Genomic DNA, 17,221 nt, shown 5'->3' on the forward strand with positions numbered 1-17,221 from the left:
GTTAGGTATGGCTAGTGGTTGGTCATCGTCATTTGAGCCTTGTGACACCAGTTCAGTTGACGTTAGTTGTCCTGAAGACGTTAAATGGGTTGCTAATAAATCGTCACCCAAATCAGAAGTTAGTTTTCATGGTATGATAACGGATTACGCGAACGTTGTTAGCAAGAAGTTCACATCAAATATTTATGGTCTCGTTCCATCGTCTTCTGAGAAGGTTTCATGTTCATCCTGTATCTTTCACCAATATTACAAATGCTTAGTTTTTTTTAGGTTTTTTGAAATTGTCGTTTTAATGACTATTATTTTAGAGCATAGACATTGAAAAATCTAGTGGTAGTACTGGTATTTTTAACATTATTTTTTGTTAAAAAACTCTCTAGTTTCAATTTTTCAAGATTTCTCATCTTAATTTTATCTTTAGTTTAGAATCCTTTCGATACGAGAAATGCTCGGGATTTGTGGTACTTTATACGATATGTTGAATTTAAGTTTTATAGTTTTAATAAATCTTATCTGTCCATCGTAACTTTGCTATAATTCTATGGATAAATTATGTTTTTATACTTAATAGATTATTGGTGATCCTACTTCACCTGAAGATGTTCAGCAAGAACGACGTATGAAGTTACTGTCGTTAATTAACAATATAGCCCGGGAAAAAGGGTTAGATGGGCAAAATTATAAATGTAATGGCTGTTCCAGACCAACTGGAATAGGTATGATCAATCAATTCTCGACTTTTTATTTCCATAATAACTCAAATATATTTATTTTCAAATATCTTAGCTTATTAAATCTTATCTTTGTAGAAACTATTATAACATAGCACATAATCCCTTTTTTCCATGAAGCCCATGGATGCTTTCGTTCATGATGAAAGAGTCATATTGTATAAGGAGGCTCGCGTTCATCACGAGAGAGTTATGAAAAAGTTACATTGTAAAAGGTAAAAAGTAAAAAAGGTATAAACATTCTTAGAGTTTGTTTAAATTATAATTCAAAAAGGCAGAAGTTGTTTGAACCTTTGAAGTATCCTTGGACGTTCTAGTTTCTTTTATGAGAAGAATTCTTGTAAAGAAAAAGACAAATTTTGAAAACAAAAAAATCCCGTTTTCGGTCCGTGCCTCCCGATACCCGTGGTAGTTGAGCACTAAAGCGTCGCATGTTAACTAAGGGAACCACATAATCCTTGTTTGTTTGCCATGAAGCATATGGATGGTTTGCTCGTGATGCATGAGAAACAGTAAATGGGAGAGTTAAATCAGAAAGATATAAAGCGATGGAAATGGTATAAAACATGTTTAAGGTTGTCTTTAATTATAAGTGTCAGATAAAGACAGGGTCATAAGAAGTTAATTGAAGCATTGCGTGGTTTTTTTTATGAGAGGAAAACAAAAAGACAAAATTCGAAAGCAAAAAAACCCCGTTTTCGGTCCATGCTTCCCGATACCTCCTTAAGCTCAAGGCACTAGAACGCCGCATGTTAACGTTTCGGTAGGAGATTTCGGCCCCTCCACGCTATCCTACTTGGGAGATGCCAATACCAAGCTTCCGCCCATCAGACCCTGAGATCACCTGTGATAGGCTTTGCTCAGGGTACGCAGGGAGAGTGCGGTCGCCACCGAAGTGTGGGCCCCTAAGCCACTGCATACTATATCGCACCCAGCTTCCACTGCTAGTTGACATCTACTATATGAAGTTTTAGCTTTATATATATATACCAAAATTTAAAGGCGTACAAAAGTTGTGGGATGATTGTTATCGTTACTGCGCATGCGCAGATGATTTCTTTGATAATTTGTGACTAAGTGAGTTAATTGACACAAATGTAGTGCAAATACGTATAGTTGATCATTGTCATGACTATGAATAAATACTCGAGTGGACTGCGCATACTGGAGCGTATGCGCAGATGATTTCTCTATTAAATTGTTACTAAGCATGCTATTTACTTCAAAATTGGTGCTAGTAGATGCAGGTTGTTGTTGCCATGACCATGGACTTGAGTAGCTTGTGAAGTTGACTGCGCATGCTCAAGCAGACTGCGTATGCGCAGATGATTTGTGTTAAAACTTGTGACTGAGCGAGCTAATTACTCCAAAGTCGGTACTAGTACATCCAGTTGGTCGTTACCATGAGCTTGAGAGTTTGTCGTGTTGACAACACATGCTCAGATTCTCAATTAATTTGTGACAGAGCGAGCTCTAAAATTGGTGCTTGTAAATGCGCTGAGCAAGTTTTCAATCATATATTTTTGGAATGCTGTTTGTCTTCTTAAGCTAGTTTTGACAAATGCATATGAAACTCATCAACACTTTGTTACGGCACTCGTAATAACCGTGACAACGTAAAAATGTTTTTTTATTTTTCTCTATAACTTAATGCCTGTATATTGCATGTCATATTCAAGCTTTCCTTTGATTTGACGCGAAATGGTTTTTATTCACTCTTACACCTTTTGCCTTTATAATTATTCGATCTGTATTTCTAAAATAATATTTACAAATGCCCGAAGAGAATCTTTTTATTTTATTGGCTCTCTTCTACGAAAACAATACTATGTCCGACCATTTGATTGCACGAATTTTGTAATTTGATCACGTTTTTTTGACACGTGTGTTTACCATCGGAAAGATGGATTGCTTAAATGTACCAAGTTGCTTAGACTAATTGGATCCATTGTTATCCTGTAATGTATAGCCCTGTGAAACACCAATGACCATACGTATTGTGTCTACTATAACCTCTATTCTTGTTCTCCACTTCATCATGTATCCATATTTGTTCTATTTTAGGTCTCAGCTCAACACAACCCTTGTTTGAAGTTCCTAAAACCTTGATCTACCCAAGAAAGTTGCATGTTAGGTATGGCTAGTGGTTGGTCATCGTCATTTGAGCCTTGTGACACCAGTTCAGTTGAAGTTGGTTATCCTGAAGACGTTGAGGAGGTTGCTAGTAAAGCGTCGCCCTAATCAGAAGTTAGTTTTTATGGTATGATAACGGATTACGCGAACGTTGTTAGCTAGAAGTTCACATCAAATATTTATGGTCTCGTTCCATCGTCTTCTGAGAAGGTTTCATGTTCATCCTGTATCTTTCACCAATGTTACAAATGTTTAGTTTTTTTATGTTTTTTGAAATTGTCGTTTTAATGACTATTATTTTAGAGCATAGACATTGAAGATTCTAGTGGTAGTATAGGTATTTTTAACATTTTTTTTGTTGAAAAACTGTCTAGTTTCAATTTTTCAAGATTTCTCATCTTAATTTTCATCTTTAGTTTAGAATCCTTTCGATACGAGAAATATTCGGGATTTGTGGTACTTTATACGATATATTGAATTTAAGTTTTATAGCTTTAATAACTCTTTTCTGTCCATCGTAACTTTGCTATAATTGTATGGATAAATTATGTTTTTATACTTAATAGATTATTGGTGATCCTATTTCACCTGAAGATGTTCAGCAAGAACGACGTATGAAGTTACTGTCGTTAATTAACAATATAGCCCGGGAAAAAGGGTTAGATGGCCAAAATTATAAATGTAATGGTTGTTCCAGACCAATTGGAATGGGTATGATCAATCAATTCTCGACTTGTTATTTCAATAATAACTCAAATATATTTATTTTCAAATATCTTAGCTTATTAAATCTTATCTTTGTAGAAACTATTATAACATAGCACATAATCCCTTTTTTCCATGAAGCCCATGGATGCTTTCGTTCATGATGAAAGGGTCATATTGTATAAGGAGGCTCGCGTTCATCACGAGAGAGTTATGAAAAGTTACATTGTAAAGGTAAAAAGTAAAAAGGTATAAACATTCTTAGAGTTTGTTTAAATTATAATTCAAAAAGGCAGAAGTTGTTTGAACCTTTGAAGTATCCTTGGACGTTCTAGTTTCTTTTATGAGAAGAATTCTTGTAAAGAAAAAGACAAATTTTGAAAACAAAAAAATCCCGTTTTTGGTCTGTGCCTCCCGATACCCGTGATAGTTGAGCACTAGAGCGTTGCATGTTAACTAAGGGAACCACATAATCCTTGTATGTTTGCCATGAAGCATATGGTTGGTTTGCTCGGGATGCATGAGAAACAGTAAATGGGAGAGTTAAATCAGAAAGATATAAAGCGATGGAAATGGTATAAAACATGTTTAAGGTTGTCTTTAATTATAAGTGTCAGATAAAGACAGGGTCATAAGAAGTTAATTGAAGCATTGCGTGGTTTTTTTTATGAGAGGAAAACAAAAAGACAAAATTCGAAAGCAAAAAAAACCCGTTTTCGTTCCATGCTTCCCGATACCTCCTTAAGCTCAAGGCACTAGAACGCCGCATGTTAACGTTTCGGTAGGAGATTTCGGCCCCTCCACGCTATCCTACTTGGGAGATGCCAATAGCAAGCTTCCGCCCATCAGACCCTGAGATCACCTGCGATAGGCTTTGCTCAGGGTACGCAGGGAGAGTGCGGTCGCCACCGAAGTGTGGGCCCCTAAGCCACTGCATACTATATCGCACCCAGCTTCCACTGCTAGTTGACATATACTATATGAAGTTTTAGCTTTATATATATATACCAAAATGTAAAGGCGTACGAAAGTTGTGGGATGATTGTTATCGTTACTGCGCATGCGCAGATGATTTCTTTGATAATTTGCGACTAAGTGAGTTAATTGACACAAATGTAGTGCAAATACGTATAGTTGGTCGTTTTCATGACTATGGACAACTACTCGAGTAGACTGCGCATGCTCGAGCGCATGTGCAGATGATTTCTCTATTAAATTGTTACTAAGCATGCTATTTACTTCAAAATTGGTGCTAGTAGATGCAGGTTGTTGTTGACATGACCATGGACTTGAGTAGCTTGTGAAGTTGACTGCGCATGCTCAAGCAGACTGCGCATGCGCAGATGATTTGTGTTAAAACTTATGACTGAGCGAACTAATTACTCCAAGGTCGGTACTAGTACATCCAGTTGGTCGTTACCATGAGCTTGGAGAGTATGTCGTGTTGACAACACATGCTCAGATTCTCAATTAATTTCTGACAGAGCGAGCTCTGAAATTGGTGCTTGTAAATGCGATGAGCAAGTTTTCAATCATATATTTTTGGAATGCTGTTTGTCTTCTTAAGCTAGTTTTGACAAATGCATATGAAACTCATCAACACTTTGTTACGGCACTCGTAATATCCGTGACAACGTAAAAATGTTTTTTTATTTTTCTCTATAACTTAATGCCTGTATATTGCATGTCATATTCAAGCTTTCCTTTGATTTGACGCGAAATGGTTTTTATTCACTCTTACACCTTTTGCCTTTATAATTATTCGATCTGTATTTCTAAAATAATATTTACAAATGCCCGAAGAGAATCTTTTTATTTTATTGGCTCTCTTCTACGAAAACAATACTATGTCCGACCATTTGATTGCACGAATTTTGTAATTTGATCACGTTTTTTTGACACGTGTGTTTACCATCGGAAAGATGGATTGCTTAAATGTACCTAGTTGCTTAGACTAATTGGATGCATTGTTATCCTGTAATGTATACCCCTGTGAAACACCAATGACCATACGTATTGTGTCTACTATAACCTCTATTCTTGTTCTCCACTTCATCATGTATCCATATTTGTTCTATTTTAGGTCTCAGCTCAACACAATCCTTGTTTGAAGTTCCTAAAACCTGGATCTACCCAAGAAAGATCTCTGGTGGTAAAATGTTAGATATGGCTAGTGGTTGGTCATCGTCATTTGAGCCTTGTGACACCAGTTCAGTTGACGTTAGTTGTCCTGAAGACGTTAAATGGGTTGCTAATAAATCGTCGCCCAAATCAGAAGTTAGTTTTCATGGTATTATAATGGATTACGCGAACGTTGTTAGCAAGAAGTTCACATCAAATATTTATGGTCTCGTTCCATCGCCTTCTGAGAAAGTTTCATGTTCATCCTGTATCTTTCAGCAATATTACAAATGCTTAGTTTTTTTATGTTTTTTGAAATTGTCGTTTTAATGACTATTATTTTAGAGCATAGACATTGAAGAATCTAGTGGTAGTACAGGTATTTTTAACATCTTATTTGTTGAAAAACTCTCTAGTTTCAATTTTTCAAGATTTCTCATCTTAATTTTATCTTTAGTTTAGAATCTTTTCGATACGAGAAATGCTCGGGATTTGTGGTACTTTATACGATATGTTGAATTTAAGTTTTATAGCTTTAATAACTCTTATCTGTCCATCGTAACTTTGCTATAATTCTATGGATGAATTATGTTTTTATACTTAATAGATTATTGGTGATCCTACTTCACCTGAAGATGTTCAGCAAGAACGACGTATGAAGTTACTGTCGTTAATTAACAATATAGCCCGGGAAAAAGGGTTAGATGGCCAAAATTATAAATGTAATGGTTGTTCCAGACCAATTGGAATGGGTATGATCAATCAATTCTCGACTTGTTATTTCCATAATAACTCAAATATATTTATTTTCAAATATCTTAGCTTATTAAATCTTATTTTTGTAGAAACTATTATAACATAGCACATAATCCCTTTTTTCCATAAAGCCCATGGATGCTTTCGTTCATGATGAAAGAGCCATATTGTACAAGGAGGCTCGCGTTCATTACGAGAGAGTTATGAAAAAGTTACATTGTAAAAGGTAAAAAGTAAAAAACGTATAAACATTCTTAGAGTTTGTTTAAATTATAATTCAAAAAGGCAGAATTTGTTTGAATCTTTGAAGTTTCCTTGGACGTTCTAGTTTCTTTTATGAGAAGAATTCTTGTAAAGAAAAAGACAAATTTTGAAAACAAAAAAATCCCGTTTTTGGTCTGTGCCTCCAGATACCTGTGATCGTTGAGCACTAGAGCGTCGCATGTTAACTAAGGGAACCACATAATCCTTGTTTGTTTGCCATGAAGCATATGGATGGTTTGCTCGTGATGCATGAGAAACAGTAAATGGGAGAGTTAAATCAGAAAGATATAAAGCGATGAAAATGGTATGAAACATGTTTAAGGTTGTTTTTAATTATAAGTGTCAGATAAAGACAGGGTCATAAGAAGTTAATTGAAACATTGCGTGGTTTTTTTTATGAGAGGAAAACAAAAAGACAAAATTCGAAAGCAAAAAAACCCCGTTTTCTCGGGCACTAGAACGCCATATCCAGAACTCATCACCCACCCACTGATAAGCTTTGCTCAGGGTACGCAGGTGCGGTCGCCACCCAGCCACTGCTAGTTGACATCTACTATATGAAGTTTTAGCTTTATATATATATATACCAAAATTTAAAGGCGTACGAAAGTTGTGGGATAATTGTTAACGTTACTGCGCATGCGCAGATGATTTCTTTGATAATTTGCGACTAAGTGAGTTAATTGACACAAATGTAGTGCAAATACGTATAGTTGGTCGTTGTCATGACTATGGACAACTACTGGAGTGGACTGCGCATGCTCGAGTGCATGCGCAGATGATTTCTCTATTAAATTATTACTTAGCATGCTATTTACTTCAAAATTGGTGCTAGTAGATGCAGGTTGTTGTTGCCATGACCATGAACTTGAGTAGCTTGTGAAGTTGACTGCGCATGCTCAAGTAGACTGCGCATGCGCAGATGATTTGTGTTAAAACTTGTGACTGAGCGAGCTAATTACTCCAAAATCGGTACTAGTGCATCCAGTTGGTCGTTACTATGAGCTTGGAGAGTTTGACGTGTTGACAACACATGCTCATATTCTCAATTAATTTGTGATAGAGCGAGCTCTGAAATTGGTGCTTGTAAATGCGCTGAGCAAGTTTTCAATCATATATTTTTGGAATGCTATTTGTCTTCTTAAGCTAGTTTTGACAAATGCATATGAAACTCATCAACACTTTGTTACGGCACTCGTAATATCCGTGACAACGTAAAAATGTTTTTTTTTTTTTATCTATAACTTAATGCCTGTATATTGCATGTCATATTCAAGCTGTCCTTTGATTTGACGCGAAATGGTTTTTATTCACTCTTACACCTTTGCCTTTATAATTATTCGATCTGTATTTCTAAAATAATATTTACAAATGCCCGAAGAGAATCTTTTATTTAATTGGCTCTCTACGAAAACAATACTATGTCCGACCATTTGATTGCACGAATTTTGTAATTTGATCACGTTTTTTTAAAAGGTGTTACCACCAGAGATCTTTCTTGGGTAGATCAAGGTTTAGGAACTTCAAACAAGGGTTGTGTTGAGCTGAGACCTAAAATAGAACAAATATGGATACATGATGAAGTGGAGAACAAGAATAGAGGTTATAGTAGACACAATACGTATGGTCATTGGTGTTTCACAGGATAATACATTACAGGATAACAATGCATCCAATTGGTCTAAGCAACTAGGTACATTTAATCAATCCATCTTTCCGATGAAAAACAGGAAAGATGGATTGATTTCGTCCCCTCCACGCTATCTCCCAAGTAGGATAGCGTGGAGGGGCCGAAATCTCCTACCGAAACGTTAACATGCGGCGTTCTAGTGCCTTGAGCTTAAGGAGGTATCGGGAAGCATGGACCGAAAACGGGGTTTTTTTGCTTTCGAATTTTGTCTTTTTGTTTTCCTCTCATAAAAAAAACCACGCAATGTTTCAATTAACTTCTTATGACCCTGTCTTTATCTGACACTTATAATTAAAGACAACCTTAAACATGTTTTATACCATTTTCATCGCTTTATATCTTTCTGATTTAACTCTCCCATTTACTGTTTCTCATGCATCACGAGCAAACCATCCATATGCTTCATGGCAAACAAACAAGGATTATGTGGTTCCCTTAGTTAACATGCGACGCTCTAGTGCTCAACGATCACAGGTATCTGGAGGCACAGACCAAAAACGGGATTTTTTTGTTTTCAAAATTTGTCTTTTTCTTTACAAGAATTCTTCTCATAAAAGAAACTAGAACGTCCAAGGATACTTCAAAGGTTCAAACAACTTCTGCCTTTTTGAATTATAATTTAAACAAACTCTAAGAATGTTTATACGTTTTTTACTTTTTACCTTTTACAATGTAACTTTTTCATAACTCTCTCGTGATGAACGCCAGCCTCCTTATACAATATGACTCTTTCATCATGAACGAAAGCATCCGTGGGCTTCATGGAAAAAAGGGATTATGTGCTATGTTATAATAGTTTCTACAAAGATAAGATTTAATAAGCTAAGATGTTTGAAAATAAATATATTTGAGTTATTATGGAAATAACAAGTCGAGAATTGATTGATCATACCCATTCCAATTGGTCTGGAACAACCATCACATTTATAATTTTAGCCATCTAACCCTTTTTCCCGGGCTATATTGTTAATTAACGACAGTAACTTCATACGTCGTTCTTGCTGAACATCTTCAGGTGAAGTAGGATCACCAATAATCTATTAAGTATAAAAACATAATTTATCCATAGAATTATAGCAAAGTTAAGATGGACAAATAAGAGTTATTAAAGCTATAAAACTTAAATTCAATATATCGTATAAAGTACCACAAATCCCGAGCATTTCTCGTATCGAAAGGATTCTAAACTAAAGATGAAAATTAAGATGAGAAATCTTGAAAAATTGAAACTAGAGAGTTTTTCAACAAAAAAAATGTTAAAAATACCTATACTACCACTAGAATCTTCAATGTCTATGCTCTAAAATAATAGTCATTAAAACGGCAATTTCAAAAAACATAAAAAAACTAAGCATTTGTAACATTGGTGAAAGATACAGGATGAACATGAAACCTTCTCAGAAGACGATGGAACAAGACCATAAATATTTGATGTGAACTTCTTGCTAACAACGTTCGCGTAATCCGTTATCATACCATGAAAACTAACTTCTGATTTGGGGACGCTTTGCTAGCAACCTCCTCAACGTCTTCAGGACAACTAACGTCAACTGAACTGGTGTCACAAGGCTCAAATGACGATGACCAACCACTAGCCATACCTAACTTGTTAACGTCATCTGAACTGGTGTCACAAGGCTCAAATGACGATGACCAACCACTAGCCATACCTAACATGTAACTTTCTTGGGTAGATCAAGGTTTTAGGAACTTCAAACAAGGGTTGTTTTGAGCTGAGACCTAAAATAGAACAAATATGGATACATGATGAAGTGGAGAACAAGAGTAGAGGTTATAGTAGACACAATACGTATGGTCATTGGTGTTTCACAGGGCTATACATTACAGGATAACAATGCATCCAATTAGTCTAAGCAACTAGGTTTATTTAAGCAATGCATCTTTCCGATGGTAAACACACGTGTCAAAAAAACGTGATCAAATTACATAATTCGTGCAATCAACTGGTCGGACATAGTATTGTTTTCGTAGAAGAGAGCCAATAAAATAAAAAGATTCTCTTCGGGCATTTGTAAATATTATTTTAGAAATACAGATCGAATAATTATAAAGGCAAAAGGTGTAAGAGTGAATAAAAACCATTTCGCGTCAAATCAAAGGAAAGCTTGAATATGACATTTAATATGTAGGCATTAAGTTATAGAGAATAATAAAAAAACATTTTTACGTTGTCACGGATATTAAGAGTGCCGTAACAAAGTGTTGATGAGTTTCATATGCATTTGTCAAAACTAGCTTAAGAAGACAAACAGCATTCCAAAAATATATGATTGAAAACTTGCTCAGCGCATTTACAAGCACCAATTTCAGAGCTCGCTCTTTCACAAATTAATTGAGAATCTGAGCATGTGTTGTCAACACGACAAACTCTCCAAACTCATGGTAACGACCAACTGGATGTACTAGTACCGACTTTGGAGTAATTAGCTCGCTCAGTCACAAGTTTTAACACAAATCATCTGCGCATGCGCAGTCTGCTTGAGCATGCGCAGTCAACTTCACAAGCTACTCAAGTTCATGGTCATGGCAACAACAACCTGCATCTACTAGCACCAATTTTGAAGTAAATAGCATGCTAAGTAATAATTTAATAGAGAAATCATCTGCGCATGCACTCGAGCATGCGCAGTCCACTCGAGTAGTTGTCCATAGTCATGAAAACGACCAACTATACGTATTTGCACTACATTTGTGTCAATTAACTCACTTAGTCGCAAATTATCAAAGAAATCATCTGCGCATGCGCAGTAACGATAACAATCATCCAACAACTTTCGCACACCTTTAAATTTTGGTATATATATATAAAGCTAAAACTTCATATAGTAGATGTCAACTAGCAGTGGAAGCTGGGTGCGATATAGTATGCAGTGGCTTAGGGGCCCACACTTCGGTGGCGACCGCACTCTCCCTGCGTACCCTGAGCAAAGCCTATCGCAGGTGATCTCAGGGTCTGATGGGCGGAAGCTTGCTATTGGCATCTCCCAAGTAGGATAGCGTGGAGGGGCCGAAATCTCCTACCGAAACATTAACATGCGGCGTTCTAGTGCCTTGAGCTTAAGGAGGTATCGGGAAGCATGGACCGAAAACGGGGTTTTTTTGCTTTCGAATTTTGTCTTTTTGTTTTCCTCTCATAAAAAAACCACGCAATGTTTCAATTACCTTCTTATGACCCTGTCTTTATCTGAAACTTATAATTAAAGACCACCTTAAAGTGGTTATATCAAGAATTATAGCCCCCCATTTTTTATTAGCTTAATTGAAAATTTGGATTATTTGAAGAACTATGAAATGTCGCTGGACTTAAACAGATAAATATAAGTTGCTTAATTTTGTCTCCAAAGTCGGGTACTATTTGCGAATTTTTTAAGACGCCATATTGATACTTGTGACGTAGATAGTTGAACACGTCTTTTTCCGTCAGTATAATATTGGGGACGGTGCGGGTGGCTGAATGGTTAAATGCGTGAACTGTAAGCCAGACGGCGCGGGTTCAATCCCGGCTCGTGGCACATCTGGCAATGTGTCTGTAAACCTAGCTCGGGTTGACCAAAGCCATGTGAGGGAAATTTGGTAGAGGAAACTATGTCCTCGGATGGACTGTATCTGCATCTGCAATGTTGCAGCCTTGTCACACTGTGTGTCACGTTGATATCAGGGTTGTAGTTGCTTGAAACGTACGAGTGATTGTAGTCTGGTCAGCTGCCTTCACTATAATTTAAGTAACCAGAATGTTCCACTTTGTGGAACCCTCATACGTCGAAATCGACGGAGTCCATTATTATTATTAATATAATATTATAGAAGGTGATTTTGTTGTCGTTTTTCTTGTCTTAAAAACAATTAATGACAGTAGCGTGAGCCTTGTTACACCAGTTCAGTTGACGTTAGTTGTCCTGAAGACGTTGAGGAGGTTGCTAGTAAAGCGTCGCCCAAATCAGAAGTTAGTTTTCATGGTATGATAACGGATTACGCGAACGTTGTTAGCAAGAAGTTCACATCAAATATTTATGGTCTCGTTCCATCGTCTTCTGAGAAGGTTTCATGTTCATCCTGTATCTTACATCTATGTTACAAATGCTTAGTTTTTTTATGTTTTTTGAAATTGTCGTTTTAATGACTATTATTTTAGAGCATAGACATTGAAGAATCTAGTGGTAGTACAGGTACTTTTAACATTTTTTTTGTTGAAAATCTCTCTAGTTTCAATTTTTCAAGATTTCTCATCTAAATTTTCATCTTTAGTTTAGAATCCTTTCGATAGGAGAAATGCTCGGGATTTGTGGTACTTTATACGATATATTGAATTTAAGTTTTATAGCTTTAATATCTCTTATCTGTCCATCGTAACTTTGCTATAATTGTATGGATAAATTATGTTCTTATACTTAATAGATTATTGGTGATCCAACTTCACCTGAAGATGTTCAGCAAGAACGATGTATGAAGTTACTGTCGTTAATTAACAATATAGCCCGGGAAAAAGGGTTAGATGGCCAAAATTATAAATGTAATGGTTGTTCCAGACCAATTGGAATGGGTATGATCAATCAATTCTCGACTTGTTATTTCCATAATAACTCAAATATATTTATTTTCAAATATCTTAGCTTATTAAATCTTATCTTTGTAGAAACTATTATAACATAGCACATAATCCCTTTTTTCCATGAAGCCCATGGATGCTTTCGTTCATGATGAAAGAGTCATATTGTATAAGGAGGCTCGCGTTCATCACGAGAGAGTTATGAAAAGTTACATTGTAAAGGTAAAAGTAAAAACGTATAAACATTTTAGAGTTTGTTTAAATTATAATTCAAAAGGCAGAAGTTGTTTGAACCTTTGAAGTATCCTTGGACGTTCTAGTTTCTTTTATGAGAAGAATTCTTGTAAAGAAAAAGACAAATTTTGAAAACAAAAATCCTGTTTTGGTCCATGCCTCCCGATACCCGTGATAGTTGAGCACTAGAGCGTCGCATGTTAACTAAGGGAACCACATAATCTTTGTTTGTTTGCCATGAAGCATATGGATGGTTTGCTCGTGATGCATGAGAAACAGTAAATGGGAGAGTTAAATCAGAAAGATATAAAGCGATGAAAATGGTATAAAACATGTTTAAGGTTGTCTTTAATTATAAGTGTCCGATAAAGACAGGGTCATAAGAAGTTAATTGAAACATTGCGTGGTTTTTTTTATGAGAGGAAAACAAAAAGACAAAATTCGAAAGCAAAAAAACCCCGTTTTCGGTCCATGCTTCCCGATACCTCCTTAAGCTCAAGGCACTAGAACGCCGCATGTTAACGTTTCGGTAGGAGATTTCGGCCCCTCCACGCTATCCTACTTGGGAAATGCCAATTGCAAGCTTCCGCCCATCAGACCCTGAGATCACCTGTGATAGGCTTTGCTCAGGGTACGCAGGGAGAGTGCGGTCGCCACCGAAGTGTGGGCCCCTAAGCCACTGCATACTATATCGCACCCAGCTTCCACTGCTAGTTGACATCTACTATATAAAGTTTTAGCTTTATATATATAAACCAAAATTTAAAGGCGTACGAAAGTTGTGGGATGATTGTTATCGTTACTGCGCATGCGCAGATGATTTCTTTGATAATTTGCGACTAAGTGAGTTAATTGACACAAATGTAGTGCAAATACGTATAGTTGGTCGTTGTCATGACTATGGACAACTACTCGAGAGGACTGCGCATGCTCGAGCGCAAGCGCAGATGATTTCTCTATTAAATTGTTACTAAGCATGCTATTTACTTCAAAATTGGTGCTAGTAGATGCAGGTTGTTGTTGCATTACCATGAACTTCAGTAGCTTGTGAAGTTGACTGCGCATGCTCAAGCAGACTGCGCATGCGCAGATGATTTGTGTTAAAACTTTTGACTGAGCGAACTAATTACTCCAAATTGGGTACTAGTACATCCAGTTGTTCGTTACCATGAGCTTGGAGAGTTTGTCGTGTTAACAACACATGCTCAGATTCTCAATTAATTTGTGACAGAGCGAGCTCTGAAATTGGTGCTTGTAAATGCGCTGAGCAAGTTTTCAATCATATATTTTTGGAATGCTGCTTGTCTTCTTAAGCTAGTTTTGACAAATGCATATGAAACTCATCAACACTTTGTTACGGCACTCGTAATAACCGTGACAACGTAAAAATGTTTTTTTAGTTTTCACTATAACTTAATGCCTGTATATTGCATGTCATATTCAAGCTTTCCTTTGATTTGACACGAAATGGTTTTTATTCACTCTTACACCTTTTGCCTTTATAATTATTCGATCTGTATTTCTAAAATAATATTTACAAATGCCCGAAGAGAATCTTTTTATTTTATTGGCTCTCTTCTACGAAAACAATACTATGTCCGACCATTTGATTGCACGAATTTTGTAATTTGATTACGTTTTTTTGCAGGCGCGGATCCAGCTCCTTAGCTGACCGATGCATTGCGAGCGCCGAAGGCGCGAGCCACCGCTAGGGGGGTCTGGGGGCATGCTCCCCCAGAAAATTTTTGAATTTTCACTATCCGAGAAACATTTTCCAGCGATTTGGGAAAGGTGATAGAAAAATCTTAAGCGTAAATTTTATCGAAAAAATAACATGAGCCGTCTTTTGTTAGATAACAGCATTGATAAAAGCAATGTTCAATAGTGGTCTTCCAACGGTAAAAAAGATGAAAAGTTTAATGAAAGCAATGTTCAAAGATGGTCTTCTTCTAACGGCAGCAAAGATGACAGCAATTATAAAAGCAATGTTGAAAGATCGTCTTCTTCCAACCACAGCAAAGATGAAATGTTTAAGAAAATCAATGTTTAAACGTGGTCTTCGTCCTCTCAATAACGGCTTAAAACAAGATAACTCTCAAAGAAAATGTAGGTTGTTTATCAGCATTAAGAATTTCTCATGGAGCTCATCGTCAAGCATCTGTTTCTTTATCCTCCAGGATATCAAGAAATTGCATCCTCGTTGGGTTTTGTCTAGCAAAGGTATTAATCACTTCTTCGACATCACACTTAATATCATCATTAATATGCATTTGGGCTAATCCATTTAACCTTTCGTTGATCATTGTGCTACGTAACCAAGTTTTCATTCGACGAAGGGCAGAAACGGATCTTTCACACTCACATTTTTAATGTAATCCATACAATACATAAACTAAAATGCAACTAAAATCGCACCTAACCCTGCATATTACAGTTTGTATTATATTACATATGAATACAAGTATAAGTGCTGCATAAGTAATATGACATCGTGTATATTTTTTGATGATTGTTCGTCGTTATCTACACGACTACACTCTGAGTCTGAAATGAGTACACTATTTACATTTAAAACATGCAAGCATAAAGGTAAATTTACTTACTTTAAAGCTCTTAGTTCTCCACTTTGCCAATGAACTGTCAAGTGCTTAGGTATTAACATTTCACTTGACATATCTCTCCCATTTTACCCTTTGAAAGGGATTCCAAGGAGAGGATTTTGAAATAAAAGTAGCAGCTCTCGTTTCATAGGTTCGACGCACTCCATTAATATCAAATGACTTCTCTTCTCGAAGCAGAGTACACAGATCGTGTTTGATATTCTCGACAGCCATGACTTCGATCGATGATTGCGAGTTATATCAAGTGATCAAATAACAATGCATTCAACTTTGAAGTTCAAAGTTGAATGCATCGGTGCCATGTGCCCACAATCACAAAATTATGGAAAATGCATCGCTCAGCGGCAAAATCTACCGTGACGTGAGGCCCTAAAACAATGGTTTTGCTGATGTCACAGTAGATTTCACGCGGAAAGGACTCGGGACCGATGCATCGACCGATGCATCGCAAATCTACTGTGACGTGGCGATGCCTCTTCCATCTACCGTGACGTGCTGGCAGAATACTATTAAATTACTTACTAATTATGTATTCACGACAAAATTTCGCTAAATTTTATCGACTTTTCTTTCGCTATTTGTGTCATGGAATACGACAAAATTATCGGAGAACACAAATGTTATTTCTAGAACAAATTTTAGCTTAAAACTGCTAAATCTATAAGTTAACTAAACAATATATCACTGTCAAATGTGCGTTTTAAATAATTCGAAAATAATATTTGCTGTTTATTTCATTAAAATGCAAACTCGCAGATTTTAATATCTAAATATTTTGACCGATGCATTCGCATCGGTTGCATCGGTCTAGATCCGCCCCTGTTTTTTTGACACGTGTGTTTACCATCGGAAAGATGGATTGCTTAAATGTACCTAGTTGCTTAGACTAATTGGATGCATTGTTATCCTGTAATGTATACCCCTGTGAAACACCAATGACCATACGTATTGTGTCTACTATAACCTCTATTCTTGTTCTCCACTTTATCATGTATCCATATTTGTTCTATTTTAGGTCTCAGCTCAGCACAACCCTTGTTTGAAGTTCCTAAAACCTTGATCTACCCAAGAAAGATCTCTGGTGGTAACATGTTAGGTATGGCTAGTGGTTGGTCATTGTCATTTGAGCCTTGTGACACCAGTTCAGTTGACGTTAGTTGTCCTGAAGACGTTGAGGAGGTTGCTAGTAAAGCGTCGCCCAAATCAGAAGTTAGTTTTCATGGTATGATAACGGATTACGCGAACGTTGTTAGCAAGAAGTTTCACATCAAATATTTATGGTCTCGTTCCATCGTCTTCTGAGAAGGTTTCATGTTCATCCTGTATCTTTCACCAATGTTACAAATGCTTAGTTTTTTTATGTTTTTTGAAATTGTCGTTTTAATGACTATTATTTTAG

General features: G+C 36.4%; 1 long non-coding RNA gene across 1 annotated transcript; it reads left to right on the top strand.

The window, feature by feature from the left end:
* The first annotated feature begins 105 nt into the window (after nt 1-105).
* On the top strand, nt 106-16,925 carry LOC124437715. The gene is made up of 6 exons (XR_006945821.1): nt 106-214; nt 309-342; nt 422-461; nt 3,431-3,575; nt 6,578-6,672; nt 16,838-16,925. It is a non-coding gene; the product is annotated as an uncharacterized LOC124437715 (long non-coding RNA).
* Nucleotides 16,926-17,221: the final 296 nt, after the last annotated feature.

The sequence above is a fragment of the Xenia sp. Carnegie-2017 genome, unplaced genomic scaffold, assembly GCF_021976095.1.
Source record: "Xenia sp. Carnegie-2017 unplaced genomic scaffold, XeniaSp_v1 HiC_scaffold_16, whole genome shotgun sequence".
Lineage (NCBI taxonomy): Eukaryota > Metazoa > Cnidaria > Anthozoa > Malacalcyonacea > Xeniidae > Xenia > Xenia sp. Carnegie-2017.